General features: G+C 40.8%; 1 protein-coding gene across 33 annotated transcripts in view; it reads right to left on the bottom strand.

Moving 5' to 3' along the window:
- Positions 1–16,278, bottom strand: part of DLG2 (discs large MAGUK scaffold protein 2) — a 1,976,108-nt gene that overhangs the window by 200,222 nt on the left and 1,759,608 nt on the right. Inside the window, exon 1 of one of the 33 annotated variants that reach the window (XM_049099011.1) lies at positions 3,542–3,864. The exons of the other annotated variants lie outside the window; for them this stretch is intronic. The gene's annotated coding sequence lies outside the window, so the exon portion shown is untranslated. Of the gene's footprint in view, positions 1–3,541; positions 3,865–16,278 lie in introns of those variants that run through there. 33 annotated transcript variants of the gene reach the window in all.

The raw sequence follows: 16,278 nt of genomic DNA, 5'->3' as shown, positions 1-16,278 counted from the left end.
ATACCCAAGGGGTAAGCACATGGTACAACTCCTGCAATTAGGCTCAGGAGTGTTTGGGGAAGAAATTCTGAGGCCCTATTTATCCAGAATATGGTCTAGAGAGCAAGATCCAAATGGTCCCCCCTCTGGCAATAGACCCCTGTAAAACCCGAGGTAAGGGGAAGGTTGCCCAGGTCAAAGGGCATTAGTAATTCTGGGTAAACTTTTAGATCTTATCTTGAATTTGGTAGATTTACCATCTTCTAAATTTTTGTATGTTTTTATACTAAGTTTTATATTTTGGTGAGAATTGTAAAGAGAGCTCAGGAAAATGTGATCTTGATTTGAATAGACCAAAATAAAGAGCAAAAGAAAAGGAAATCTTCAAAATTCTTTTTTTTCCACACCCCCACCCCAAATAATAGAGGTTTAATATGTGAGGAGAAGAATCAAAGCAGATATAGGGCAAAATTTCCAAAATGGAACCACATAGAACTGGGTAAATCTTATTTCCAACATGGTAGTTGCAGTGTAGATTCTAGTCAGACAGCTATGAGTTCCAATTCTGGTGCTGCCATACACCAATTTAAATTAGTAGTATTTAATGAGATTTTCTCCAATTTCATTTCCTCATCTGATAATGGAAAGCAAAAGAGAACCTACTTGGTAGGATAGTGATGAGGACTAAATGAGAAAATAAAGGCAAGACATTCAGTACTCTGCATGGGACTTAATACATGATATTTACTATAATAATCAGGTATTTTAATGCAGTGCCAGGGCTGGAATTCTGACCTAATCATCATTGAGCAAAAAACTTAGAAGGCTATCCTGTAGTTTTTGGCATCAGTTTGTTTCCACGCTGCCCATTTGAAATCGAGTTTGTTCTCTGAATAATGTAAGGACTTTGGATGCCATTCTAAAAATTAGTTAAAAGTAACCTGAAAGGTAGTAACTCCATCTTTACTAGATTTCCAAAACAAAAACAAAAACAGATTATCTAGCTCTAAGGACTATATCTTACTAACAAGAAAAAATTTTATTTTACTGTGTACGGTTCCTTCAAAACCAACATCAGATTTTGTTAACATATTTTACAAAATTAATGACCACCTTTTATTGGGTCCCCTTTGTGCCACACAGTATACCACTTGCTTGACATACAACACCTGTCTGGTGTAATCTTCCTAGCTTTCCCCTCTCCCACTTGACAGGTAAGGAGAGTGAGGCTTGGATCATAGCCACACAAAACCCCTGCCCTTTTCATTCTCATACAGCTGAAGCCAGGCTCTGAGCAGCTCCTTTAAACCTCTCCCCCTTTCACCCTTCCCAACCTCTCTCAAAGAGAATGATATATGTCACGTAGGCAAAATGTTAATGCCTCTTTGGCTCTTAATCCTTTGTTGAGAGACATGTTTTTGTGTGTATGTGCTTCTCAGAAGGTTCTTGTCACACACAGTTCATGTTTGTCTTGCTGTAAATTTAATTGAGAATAACTCATGCTAAATTTTCTTTTGTTGCTATAAATAGATCTTATTCTTGGTGGGTGGAGAAGATGAAAAAACCACCACCAAATAGGAAGAAACTCAGTTTATTGAGCTTGGTACATTGGTTTATTTCTCGATAAAACCATGCTGAATCAAAACTCAGTGCCACAAAATAAACCATGGGCTCTGGCATGAGATTTTTAAAAAATGTGGCACAATAAAATCCAACATACAATACATGGCAAAGATACTTTACAGCTATATTGTTCTTGGCATTAAAATCCATTAACAGTTTTTAAGAACCTTCGGCTGAATGTCCTGAGCTTTACAAAGCCTCACAGGCTGGTCAGACCATCAGATGCAGATGTTTGTTTATACCTGCAATGATCTGCTGAATTTGCTACCTTAATCATTATTGCTGGGGCCCAGAGGCTTTGAGCTGAACATAAGATGAAAAGACATTTTACAGACCCCATGTGGGGCAGCTGGTTGTAGATTAGAAACCAAGTCTCAGGTTACACACCCCTAAGTGCCAACCACAATACATCACTCCTCTGGTCTTTTAAACAGAACTTCTTCAGAGAAATGGAAAATATGGAAAAGCTATTTATGGACAAGAGAAATATGCCTGAAAAATGTGTTCCTGGAAAAAGATATATTCCATATTCCAAATCTGCCAAGTTTTGGCGCAATCAGAAAGTATACTAGGAAAGGAGAAAGAACTTTATCGGAAGCATAGTGGTACTGATGACCAAAATTTTTATCAGGAAAAAGCAAAGAGCAAGCTAAGTCTTCAGTGAAAAATAAATGCATCCATTCTTTTCAAAGAGATGCGAAAGTAAGTTGTTTCCTTGAGGATAAAGAGCATATTCTCATCGGATCTATATATTCTACGACTAAGGAGAAAGTACAATTATGCGTAAGGTAAACACTTTGGACAGACAGACATTTATAGGTCCAGAAGGCAGTAGTTCCTTGCTGGTGAAAGAAATAAAGCAAATGTCAACAAGCCAGACACACTTAAACATTCAGAAAAATGTCTTGCTATTCCTCTCCATATATAATATGCCATATGACACCACAGTTAAATCTGCTACTGAAAAAAAAAAAAAAAGTACGTCAAGCTGTTGGTTTCCATGAGATTTGGACAGAGGCAAAAGAAGACAGCAGAAAGGAGTCCGGGAAGGTACAGCTTTCACTTCTTTCCTTCTGGGGAGGAAATGACTTCCTATGGCTAGCTGGCCAGGAGTTAGTGCTCACCCTGCCTCTCGCCAGGGCGAGGACCTGGAGCATACCCAGATGAGCATCAAAATCAGCTTCAGGTAATTCTTAATGGGAATGGGAAACTAGAGAAAACAATTACAAGTTACGCAAATCCAATAGTCATGCCGTGTGCATTTGTTTGTCCTACGGGGGTGTTGCACAGCTCTTTCCATAGGAAGCTGGCTTTTCTTTCATTCCCTTTCCACATCATCAACAGGCATGCCAAATGCAAGCCTCCTCCGATGCTGATCCCATCCCGGCAAAATGCAGGACCACCACCACCCCGAGTTTCACAATAATCTCCACAATGACAATTATTCACAGCCCCTCAGTTCTGTTCACACAAAAGATTGCAATTTGAATCTTGCCTTGCACAGGTTCAGCTCTGCTGGAGCTGGTTACCAGGCAAACGGTCTGTTTTAAGATTTACCGATTGCTGGGGAGAGTGAGCTGGGGGCGGGGATGGACGAACCACCCTGTACATACCTCCTTTTGGCAGCTAAGAAAAACAATTTCGTGACAAAGAGACTTGTTCTTTTCAAAGCTCCTCCAACAAATGAGACTGACAGAATGAAACCTGAGAAACTTTAGCAACCAAAGAAAGCAGCCTTCCAAGGATCAAGGTGAATAATTGATTTGCCGGGTTTTGTTTCATCTTTTAAGCTATTTTGCTCATTAAAGGGAACTGTGGAATTTGTCAGAAGCCCAAACACTGACACACTCTTCTGACAGCAAGTGCATATTCCAAACTACAGATTCATTTGCCAAGCTCATTCAACAACAACGATTAGCTGCAAAGCCAGGGAACTTACCGAGCGCAAAATTATTGGAACAAAGCAGGGAGGAGGCAGGAGGCACCACAGGCAGCTTCTCCGTCTCCTTGGTGCCAGGTTCTCCTGTCTGCCGTCCGGTTCACACTTGCCTTTATAACTAAGACTCCGACGGAACTCACTAGCGAAACCTGATGAATTATAAAACAGCCCCTCCTAGACTCTTATATTTTACATCACAGGGGGTGACCATGCAGCATTCTCGTTCCCTGGGTACATATATTTCCTTGTAACTCATCCTGATAAATATATCAGCTTTAGGAGCAGTGACAGTAATTGGTGCTGGGGATGTACCAGCATTAACCAATAAGATGCTTTCCCACCATCAGCACTGCACCCCCACCCTCCACTTGTGTTCCCCCACACCTTGTTAAGGTGGATCCACCCAACCCAGTGGGGGGCAGGCAGAGATGGCAAAATGCAAAAAGCCCCAGCATCTCAAACATATGCACAGCGGGCCATAGTACTCAGGGTTAATTCTCATCATAGTTGTTCTGTAAGGATCAGCCCTCTTGTTCGCAGAGCATGTCACAGCGTACCAGACACTTCCACTCTCTCTGAGCCTCTCGGCAACCAGGAGAGGTGTAGCGCTACAATATAAATGAGCCGGCAGGGCTCAGGGAAGTTAAGTGACTTTGTTCGATATTCACCAAAATCCAGGGGTTCAAGGACCCCCGGTGATTAGGGATTTCAGCCTGTTCACTGTGCAGGTGAGGAACCCCTTGCAAGAAAGATAAGGGGACTTGCCCAGGTCCCACAGTTTCCAAGTGTGATTTGAGCTTGAACCCAAATCCAGGTCTCCCGATGTCAAGAACAGTGTTGTTCTTTCTATCCTACTATGCTGCCTCTAGAGCATGAAAACCCTGAATATGAGAAAACATGCAGAAATCAGTATCATTGACTGATCCCAAATCATTAACAGGCAGGCTGCATGGAGAAGCAGAGCGGGGCCTGAGCTTTTCGCTTCCTCTCTGACACGCTCAGTACTACCTCTTTGTGTTCATTGAATATCAACGCTAGAAGATGTGTTTGATAATAAGAATAGCCACTGGTGAGCACTTCTCAAGTGCCAGGCAGTGTTCTAGGTGCCTAGACTCATTTAATCTTCAAACACCCCTATGACGTAGGTATTATCTATCATGAACAACATATGGCAGATGAGAAAACTGAGATTCAGAGAGGTTAACAAATCCGAGCAGGATCACAGCTGCTCAGTGGCAGGGCGGGAATTGACTCCAGGCAACTCGGTTTCGAAACTCACACTCTAAGACATATCATCCTTTCCCAAGCAGTGTTTCCTATTTAACTGTCAGAGGCAGATGAGCAATGTGAGCAGATTTATTTACTATGGCCTTTAGTAGAAATTAGGAAAAGATCACAGGTTTTGGAACCAAACAGACCTGTGCTTAAACCCTGGTTTTGGGCACCTGGGTGGCTCAGTGGTTGAGCATCTGCCTTTGGCTCAGGTTGCGATCCTAGGGTCCTGGGATTGAGTCCCACATCAGGCTCCCAGTAGGGAGCCTGTTTCTCCCTCTGCCTGTGTCTCTGCCTCTCTTTCTATGTCTCTCATAAATAAATAAATAAAAATCTTAAAAATAACCAAACCCTGGTTTTGCAACGAACTCACCGTAAAATGGGTTGCTTTATCTATACAATGGGTTTGCTAATACCTACCTTGCAAGATTAAGTAAACCGTATCAAGAAAGTATAGTGCCTGACATATTTTCCTAAACTGCTATCTTTCTTGGCATATTTCTTTTGGGAAATGGATTTCTACCTCACTTTCCCTTTAAATTGTCATTTAAAATGTCAGTTGGTGTTTGCCAAGAAGTCTTCCCATCTGCCTGCCTATGAAGAAGGGGCGAAGCCTCAGAAACGTCCATCATCTAGACTGCTGTCACCAGGAATACATGGGCTCTCTGCCAGAGAATGATAAGCTTCAGGGCTCTGCTCTGGGTTGCTTGTTCAGCTCAGGAGCTTCTACCTACTTCATTTCCACCATTAGTCAGATGAACTCACCAGCTCAGGAAAGCATATCTACAGTGGTTTGCTGTTCACAGTGAGACCAACTAGGTTTACTTCACCTGTTTCAAATAAACACCTCCCACAAAGTTCATCATGACAGTGAATTTTTGCACACAGCTATACATTACTGCCATGGAGTTAAGGTGTGCCAGGCAAGGAGACAGATATCTCTTTCTCGAAGGTTTTACTACAAACTGCTGTCCTAAGTCAGTATACCCTAGCATTTGGCCACCTGTGTGCTCTGAATCTGATGAAGTCATCCATCCATTTAAGAAACTGCTATCTTCAATGTATGTGACCAACATTCCTTGAGCAACAGCAGTGGTAGCCCTCCACGGGACAAGGTGATGCAGGCTATGCAGGTTAAAACAGGAGAGATTTGTCTTAGCTTTGTGTTTCTAGAGAATGGCTCAGTGGCCAAGTTAATTTGTTTACATATGGACTACCCCCTCCTTGTTTACTTTTCCCTATATGCATCTTACTAGGGGGTCTGGAACATGCATGGATGAGATGCCCTTCTCTTCCATGACTATACTTAACTACTAGGCCCTGTAGGAGCTGAGGTAGGCAATGTAATTGGGGGTTGGGAGAGAGGGAGAGAGAGGGACTTGAATTTCTAAATGGTTAGAAAGGCCGGGTATAAATACCATGTGCAGCGAAGAGAAGTGAAAACTATGCTTGAGAGGTTATTTCCTATATATTGATATGTGGGTTATCTACCATATGCTTGACAAGGCTTGGTCTGTTCTAAGTCTTTCCATGATTTCTAGATCCTTGCTCTGCCATGATCCCCCAAAATTTCTGCCAGAGCCATTTCTTCTCTGTCTGTTCCCCTGTACTGCCTGGCTGTTCCGCCTTGACACACCCCGTGAAAAATTAATATAGATTAGTGTTTATGGTTTTTCCGTTATACTGCTCTGTTCTCATATCAAGGAGAATCATAATATGTATTCTTTTTTTTTAAGATTTTATTTACTTACTTGAGAGAGCGAGAGTGAGCGAGAGAGAGAGAGATAGCATGAGCAAGGGAAAGACAGAAGGAGAATCAGACTCTGTGCTATCAGGGAGCCCAGTGCAGGATCCCAGCACCCTGGGATCATGAACTGAGCCAAAGGCAGATGCTTAACCGACTGATCCACTCGGGTGCCCTCATAACATGTATTGTCATAATTATCCCCTTATGCTACCAATTGCTCCCAGACATAACAAACTATATACAGCCTTGAAACTATACCAGTACTTTGCTGACATTTGTAAAAGTTGTAATATTTATCGAGCACTTATTATTGGCTAACAATGTATTAAACTTTACTTACTTATCTCATTTAACCCTCACAGTATTTTCAAATGATTATACTATTATGTCTACTTTGTACAAAAGGACACTGTGGCTAAAGAGGTTAGGTGACTTGGTAACAAATGGCACACTCAGAAAAATGGCCAAAGTCTATGACTGCAGAGCCTACTCTCTGAACTGTTACCTCCACTGCTTCTAAGAAATTGTGGTAGCCGATAACATAAAACATAAGGGTCTGTTCTCATTGTTTTTACTTCCTCATATTCTATTTTCTCCTTAACTAACTTACTCTCAAAAATACCACCAGAGTTGCTTTTATTAGGCAGGTTATGACATGTACAGTAACAAAACCAATGGCCAGTGTAGATCTGTGTACTCGATCTCTTTCCAGCCCTTTGGCAGAATTAGTTACAACTTCCATGAATCAACTCTGTTCCTTACTTAGCTCCTGAGACCCCCTTGGTTTCCCACTTTTCTCATTAACCCATCCTACTAAGTCTCTCCTGCTGGGTCCTTCTCTTGATCTTCCATATTCATAGTGCCCCGGGGCTCATCATTAGACCTCTCTAGTTCCACTCACTTGCTAGGCCGCAACATCCAGTCAGGGCTTAAATGCCATCTAAAGACTACCTATCCCTAGTCCCAACGTGTGCCCTAAACTCCAGATTTTTACACCCCTTTTCATACCACATCTAAGAATCTCCATTCAACTGTCAGATAGGCTTTTCATATTTAAAATGTCCCAAACCAAATTGTGGCTTCTTCTTCCAAATATGGTGTACCCCCATATGTCTCAATAAACGGCATAATCATTCATCTAGTTGCTCTGACCAAAAACCTGGGAATCATTCTTTACTCTTCTTTTTATCTTATATCCCACATCTTATTCATCAGCAAATGCTGTTAATTGTGTCTTCCAAATATATCTCAAATCTTTCCTCCATCTCTGCCCTTATTCCCAGTTTATACCACTATCAACTCTCACATAGATCTCTGCAATCACCTCCTAACTGATATCTTTACTTCGACTTTTGCCTTGCTACAAATTACTGTCCAGACAGCCACCAGAGTGATTCTTCTAAAACAAAAATGAGACCCTCCCGCCACCCTCCCTGTTTACCACCCTTCAGTGGCTCCCCTTTCACTTACAACTGGCTCCTTTACTGCAGTCAGGAAAGATTCTGCTAACATGTCTCATCAAAGAAGAATTCTTTGACATCCTATATAGAACAGCATCTTCCATTCCCTTGTTATTTGCTACTCCCTTATTGGATTTTATTTTTATTTATACTCCAGTGCATGCTATATATTTACTTGTTTATTTCATTAACATTTATTTGCCCCCACTAGAATGTAAGATCCATGAGTTCAGGGACCTTGTTTATTTTGTTCAAGGCTGAGTTTCTAGCACTAGAACAGAGCCTGCCATATAATAGGTATTTAAAATATTTACTACACGGATGTGTTCAAAGTCCTATCTTCACTATTTCTTATACATCCTTGTGTAAATTGCTTACTAAATTACTAAATCCTAAATTCCTCAATTATAATCTTTCTTAGAAAAAAACAAACCCATATATTGCTCTGGTCTTTTACAAAGTATTCAGCCTTTCCTGTGAATGGCTTTGATACAATTCTATGAGATTGGTCAGTGCTATGAGTTAACTTGTAATCCCCCAATACCTCAGAGCATGACGCAAATATTTGAAAGAAGGACTGTGTCAGATATACTTAGTTAAGAAGTCGTCTTACTGGAGAAGAGTGGGTCTCTAATGCAATGAGACCAGTGTCCTTATAAAAGAGGGACATTTGGACACAGGTGTGTGCCTGGAGTCATGCTGCTAAAAGCCAAGGAACTCCCAGAAGCTAGGAGAGAGGCCTGAAACAAATCCTTTTCTAGTACCTGCAGCAGGAGCATGGCTCTGCTGACACTTGATTTTCAACTTCTGGGATCCAGAATTTCTGGAATCAGAGACAATACATTTCTGATGTTGTAAGTTATCTAGACTGTAATATTTTGTTACAGCAACCCTAGAAAATCAATACAGCCAGTCAGGTATAGCCCTCATCTGACATGGGAGGAAATCACAGCTCAGGAAAGTGGAGTTACCTGCTTCAGGTATCACAGCTAGGAATTTGTAGGGCCTGAATTTAAATCAGGATGTGCATAACTTCAAACCTATGTATAGCAGAAGCAATGGTCCCTAGAGGCTGATCCCTGACCCTCCTCTCCAGGGCAGAATGAAAAGAGTTAGCAGGGTGTGGTGATTTTCACCAAGCCAAAATGACCTTCCCTTATTATAAGATTATATCCTTCCTACCATTTGTTTTTCTTCCTATCGTTTTTGCTATTGTCTTTTTATTTCTGAAATGATGGTGAGAATAGATCTTAGTTTTTAAAACCTGTTTGTTTTTTCCATGTTCTTCATTTTATTGGCAAGATAAGCTGGCAATTCTGTTGGCCTATAAAAGTTTGTTCTGAAATGTTTCTGGTCTATGAATTATAAAAGTCTGGTGACAACTGTTCCAATGCTGTCCCCTTTCAACAAGTAAGAAAGCCCTTCATATGTGGCAACATTTGGTGATGGGAAGAAAGTTTTTCTCTTGATCAATTGAAAAGACTCCTCCCTGTTCTGATAAAAACAGTTCTGTGCTAATGGTCACACTGTCTCACCTTATTACCAATTAATTAATTTGATATAATCCCAAGCAACAAATTTGTATAAGTGAATTTAACAATATTCATTTGTAACTAAAATTAACATAATTCAGACTTTATCTTCTCTCCCTTCTTCCTGCTTTCTTAGCGAGCATTTTCTATTTCAGTAAAATTCTTGATTTGCTTTTGATTTGATCTATTTTCTTTGGGTTCAGGGTCTATGGGTTTGTGCAAACATCTGAAGATTAAATGAGATCACCTCTGTTGAATGTCTATAACATTGAAAAAGCTCTCAGTAATGCTAGTTCCCTTTAAAGAATGAGGTAAAGAGGGATATAGCTTTATGACCAAAGGAGATTTAAAGCAACTGGATGACTCTGCAAGAACAGCCAACCTGGAGAGAGTTTTAATAAACTTTATCCTTTTGATGGGCATTCTGTGATCCAATAGACAACTTATAAAAATTGTGGTTGTCTATTTTTATGAATTCATGCTCATATGTGTGGGCTTATACATGTGCACACACATGAACATATATATGTCTACATGCACACACATATATAAATTGGTATGTATTGATAAGTCAGATACATTTTAATATAAATTTTATTGATTTAAGTCTGTGCATCCTCTTTAGTTTCTGAGAAACTCAGAAGGGAAAAGCCTTCATACATATGAAAGGATTGCTTTCTTTGTATTTTTCATCTGGTCCCTTATCTTCTAATTTATATCCACCAATTTGTCCTAGCCTGGGAAACTTTGGTAAAGACAAACTTTAACCCATTTCTTTGGCAAAGTTATGTCAGACTCCAAGTCAATGAAGAAGGAATTCCTTCATTCCATGAGGATTTATAAAGGACCTAGTATGTTGCAGGCACTGTACTATTATGTTGGATGCCAGAAGAACAATACAATCGAGGTCAGATTTTCTGTTCCCTGTACTTCCATTCTAGGGAATAATGAGCAGATAATAGCTAACTAACTACACAATGCATAGTGTATTTTATTAAGGTCTTCATTAAAATTCTATAGATGCCTTGAGGAAAGGCATACAACTTAGTTTTGTGTGGGGGGGAAGTAAAGTCAAGAAGGCTTCTTGGTGTTGTCTCAGCTGAATCTTGATGAATAACTAGGAGATAGCCAATTAAGAAGGAGATATCCAATCAGAGTGAGAAGCATGTGATAGGCAAAGGTCCTGGGTGGGGGTGAGGGCAAGAAGTTGATCATGGATCTCTAGGGGGAATTTTATTCATTTACTACTCAATAACCTAAGAACATGTAATGGGAAAACGACTAAGTTCAGAGTTTAGGAATGCCAAAGAATGATCATTCCTTTTTCATGAACTTCTTCAATGCAATGAAGCCTGAAGTGGAAAATGTCATGCTTTACAGTTAAGACAGTCCTGGGCAGCCCAGGTGGCTCAGCAGTTTAGCGCTGCCTTCAGCCCAGGGTGTGATCCTGGAGATCCAGGATCGAGTCCCATGTCAGGCTCCCTGCATGGAGCCTGCGTCTCCCACTCCCTGTATCTCTGCCTTTCTTTCTCTCTCTCTCTCTCTCTGTGTCTCTCAGGAATAAATAAATAAAATCTTCATAGTTAGACAGTTCTGATTGCAAGCTGACCTTTGCAAGTTGTTTAGCTTCTCCAAATTGACTTTTGGTTCATCATCTATAAAATGGGGATAGTAGAATCTATTTCATATAGCTGTTTGTTATTATGTAAATTAAAAATGTAAAATGTCTTGCTACCTACCTGGCACACAATAGGTACTAGAGCAAATCTTAATTTAATCTTAATCTTAAAAACACTTGTGTTATTGTGAATAAGAACCTCCGTCACTCATACCAACTCTTGTTTCCCACTGGGATACTTTTTACTCCCTCCTAGACCAGATGTCTTAAAAGTTTGATTGCTGACATCATCATTTAAAATTTTTTGAGCACATACCCTCATTATCTAAATATTTATACATTTATAAACTGTAGGAATGTACACCCACAGTGCTATGGCATAGTATGTACATTATAAAACCTATATGAGAATAGAACTTTAAAGGCCGAGATGAAAAATTTATATAAAGAGAAGGGCTGTCATCTCACATACTCTTAGGATATACATACTCACTTTGGAGAATACTAAATGCTCCTAGAGAGAGAGGATCTAATCTCATTTTTCATGGAGTACCTAGCAGCACAGACCAAGTACTAAAGACACATCTAGAAATTGAAGAGGCAACACTGGGACAGTAGGAAGAAAAGAAAAGACCAAAATTGTGTGGCCTACTAATGCCACTCACTACCTGTCCAAACTAGTGTTTGTATGTATGTATGTATGTATTATTTATTTATTATTTATTTAGATTTTATTTATTCATGAGAGACACAGAGAGAGAGAGAGAGAGAGAGAGGCAGAGACATAGGCAGAGGGAGAAGCAGGCTCCATGCAGGGAGCCCGACGTGGGACTCGATCCCGGGTCTCCAGGATCACTCCCTGGGCCAAAGGCAGGCGCTAAACCACTGAACCACCCAGGGATCCCCGTGTTTATATTTTTAATATATATTTTAATAATAGTAAAAGTTCAAAACGGTAAAAACTTTAAGCAACCAAATGTAACTGCCTCCCTTTCCAAATGTCCGTGATAAGTAGAGAGTAAACAGATTCCATTTTTAAGGGACTAATAGTAATAATGACTATTTCCTGAGCACTTATAAGGGGCAGATACTATGCTAATGACTTTGGATGTATTTTCTTATTTCGCTCTTACAATAATCAGAGCACCACACTGCATCTCTCTGGAGGGTAATAAACATATTTTAGTGTATGTTGGGAGTCTGCAAACCATAGTCTGTAGACCAAACCTGGCCCACTGTCTGGCTTTGTATACTCTGTAAGCCAAGAATGGTTTTCACATTTTAATTGGCTGAAAAAAAAAATCAAAGGAAAATAATGCTTTGAGGCACATGAAAATTATACAGTATTCAAATTTCAATGCCCATAAATAAAGTTTTATTGGAACATAGCCACATCCATTCGTTTATGTACTATCTATGGCTGCTTTTACATGACAATAGCAGAGTTGACTAGAGACCATATGGCTCTTAAAACCTAAGATATTTAGTATCTGGCCCTTTACATGTTTACAATATGCTGACCCCCAGTGTATATGAATGGAACCACCTGGCACTACGTAGGTTGCAGCTTGCATGGTTGTCCAGATAACAACCTATGCTGAATGGAGGCTCGGAGAAAATAAGTCACTTGTCCGTGCAATGAGGAAATGGCAGAACCAGAGGCTTCTAGGGCATATTTTTAAGGCTGAAATATATCCACAATCGTACCTAGAGTTAAGGCCTTTTCTGTTTGATGATCTCCTCTGGCTATATGACTGAGCCAGCCCCCACCAATATAACCTCCCCACTGTCTTCTCTGTGCTTCTATGCCTAGATTTTAATACTGTGACAGCTAAGGACAGGGTAGAGTGGGGAATGGCTCAATGGAACAAAAGCACAATTCACTCCTTGAAAACTACGTTCTTGAGTCTCTCAAATATACACTCGGTCCCCGAGTATGAGGCTTTGCTGTCCCTGGCTGAGCTGAGAGAGATGAAAAGGGCATGTGATGGAAAGCTGGAAACCTCATTACTGGCTCTTTGCCTACAGAAACTCAGCCAGCTTATCTTCTTTCCCAAGGAACTTCCAACTTACACTGGCTCAGCTGGTTCTTTCCAGGTGCCTATAACAAGCGGCTCTGCCCAGCTGAGATCAGAAGTTGACAGATGAGACTCTACACATTGTTTTTCTATCCTGGAGAATATGTCCCATTTTTTTAACCCTCATTGTGCCAGATCCTCCTAGGGTCTCAGCTACTCCTGGGTTGTAGTCTGGATACTATAAAACGCAAGTCGCAATAACTTCTTCCTGGACAGTATCCTGGAGGCCCAGATACATTAACATAATTTCTGTGGCTGCCCAATTATAGCCAGAATCTCATTTCCAAGCAGGAACAACTAACACTGGCAAGGCATCAATTGAATTAAAGTTGTGGGAACAGCTTTCACATAGGTTAATCTCACTGAATTCTCCCAGCAAACAGAGATACATTCTTCCTGTTTGAAAGATAAAAACACTAAGACTCAAGAGGAATTAAGGAGCATGTATCTGTATACACTGGTAAAGTGATAGGTCTGGGCTTCAATCTCGAGCTCTTTGACTCCTAAATGCCTGTCACTTCAGTAAAGGAGCCATCCAGGAAGAAGTCAGCTTTTTGCCATGATAGTCATTAAAAGCAAGCAAACAAACACTCCTTCCAATCCTTCCCTCCAATTCATGGCATGATTATTCTTTTATACTTGGGATATAGCCCAGTATTATGGCATTCAGTGAGGGACAGGTTTTAAACTTATTAGCAAATCATTTAGGCAATCTGATCTCCTATTAATCTGTAAAATGGGAATAACAATGTGCCCACCTTGTAGGGTCGTTGCGAGGATTATATAGAAGAATGGAGGTATTCTGTTTATATGATATGTTCAGAATAGGCAAGTGTATTTAGAGAGAAAGTCAACTAGTGGTTGCCTAGGGGTTGGGGAGGGGATTGGGAAGAAGTGAGGACAGATTGCTAATGGATATGGGCTTCTTCCTAGGGTGTTGAAAATGACTGAAAATTGATTGTGGTGATGGTTGCACAATGGTATACTTTAAATTGGTGAGTATATGGTATATGAAATTTGAAAATAATGTAGATAAAGTGCCAACACAATGCCTGGCACAAAGCAAATGCTTTATAAATGTTAGTTTCTGTCATTATTGTTTGGAGGCAGAGGCTAACTAGTTCACCAAAAGCATTCCTCTTCTCCTGGAGCACAAAACTAGACCCCACCTAGAAGTTAAGTGCAGTCGGCTGAGCTGTAGCCAAGGGAATGTGAGTTCTGGCCAATGAAATGGAAAGGGCCTGGCCCATAGAAACATTCCCTTGAAAACCTTCAGATCCTCTTTCTCTCCCACCAGCTCAATGCAAATGAATCCTTGATCTTGGAAGCCACATGTGAAAGAGAGAAGAGCCACACACAGCATAGAGTAAGTCTCTGAACCACTGCCCAGAGAAAAGTTAAAACGAATTTTGGAATTCATGAAAAAGAAAAGAAACTTCTGTTGTGTTTAAACCATTATTCATTTTGAGATTTTATTGTTACAAGAGCTAGTATTGTAACTAATATATTACTGTTAAAATTTTAACTCTTCCAAATCATCTGAAATAAATTGACTATGGATTGGCTGATCATGCTAGGTCTGGGGTCCTGAGGGCATACAGCAAAGGTCTGGCAAATACAGCCATTCCTTCCATATTGTCAAATAGTCATTGGGCAGTCTGAGGAGGGTATACAGCTTCTAAAGAGCTTTCACAACTTAGGGAAACTCTGAGTCCTAGTTCTGCCCTCCAGTCCTCTCAGGATGGGCCAAATGAACAGCAGGCACATGCAGTCAGACCATGAGCATCAGTAGGGTGTGGAGAAAACTCAGTCAGTCCTATGCCTGCCACTCGGCACTTCTGTCCTGCTCTCCTTCATCGAGGACCTGTACCCCATCCTCTTCTTCCTTGATGAAAAGGGCAAACAATATAAATCAAATATTGTGACCCAATCAGATTATGTACCATCCTTGTTCAGTGCGTTCTAAAGCAGTAGCCTTCATTTTCTAAATGTGGAAAGCAAAGAGAGCTATCAGCTCTCCTGGTGAGTATCGGCAAAACATTTGATTGTTATTGTCTCTCGTTCAGAAGATTGGCTGTCAGAAGGAAACACTCTGAGTCATGCTGTAGAGAAGGTGAACAGAGGATATGCAACCACAAGCAAAAGGTGACAGAGTGGGGAGGGACTGATTACCTGCAGAGGGAGGGAGGGGTTTCAGGTTTCTCTGTCAAATGGGGCCAACGATGCCTTCCTTCCAACACTTTCTCACAGGGGGACACTGAAAACCAGTGGTTGTGTAAAGTGAAAGTCCATTCAGATCTTATAAAAAGAGTGAATGACTCCAGAGTATTTACTATGAAGTTATTTCATAAAGCTTGTTTTATCTTCTGAATAAGCTTCTTGTATGAGTGTCATAAAAAATTAGCCCCTCTTATGAGATGAGGAAACTGAGGCTCAGGTATGTTACTCAAAGCAGAATCTCCCCGCTCATTCAGTCTTGTCAGTAACAAAGCTGGGACTTTAGCTGGGACCTGAAAGGTCCCTGAAGCTCACATCTCTACCATCTCCTTCCTGGCTCTGTGCAAATGAGATGCCTTCACCAAGGGGAATAGCCCTTCAGCTGGAGAATACAGGATGCCCAAGCCAAGATGCCTACCCTTGCTCACTCCACATGCAGACTGTCCTACAAGGCTGCTTGCACTCAGGCATATGAAGGGCCCGAGAGAATAATGACACAGACAGGAAACCGGAAGAACAAAGGCTATTGTCCCGGGCTCCCGAGACTAGCCTGCCTAAACATGATTCATAAAGTCATTCATGGACTCAGACCTCATAGATTTTGAACATCAGATCATTGCAGGTAGAAGTATGAACTTCCAGATAGAAAGCAAGTCTTCTTGCTGAAAATAGCTTCCCTTGCCCAGCACAAAATCATAAAGAAAAAAGAATCTGAATTTCTCTCTGCTTCCTGTTTGCCAGGCAGTTCCTTTTTATCCCCTCAACCTCACGGTCCCATTGTTTCTCTCATTTCTTCTTAGTATGCTCTATTTA

Source organism: Canis lupus, chromosome 21 (genome assembly GCF_003254725.2).
Source record: "Canis lupus dingo isolate Sandy chromosome 21, ASM325472v2, whole genome shotgun sequence".
Lineage (NCBI taxonomy): Eukaryota > Metazoa > Chordata > Mammalia > Carnivora > Canidae > Canis > Canis lupus.
This window is presented reverse-complemented; position numbering and strand designations above follow the sequence as displayed.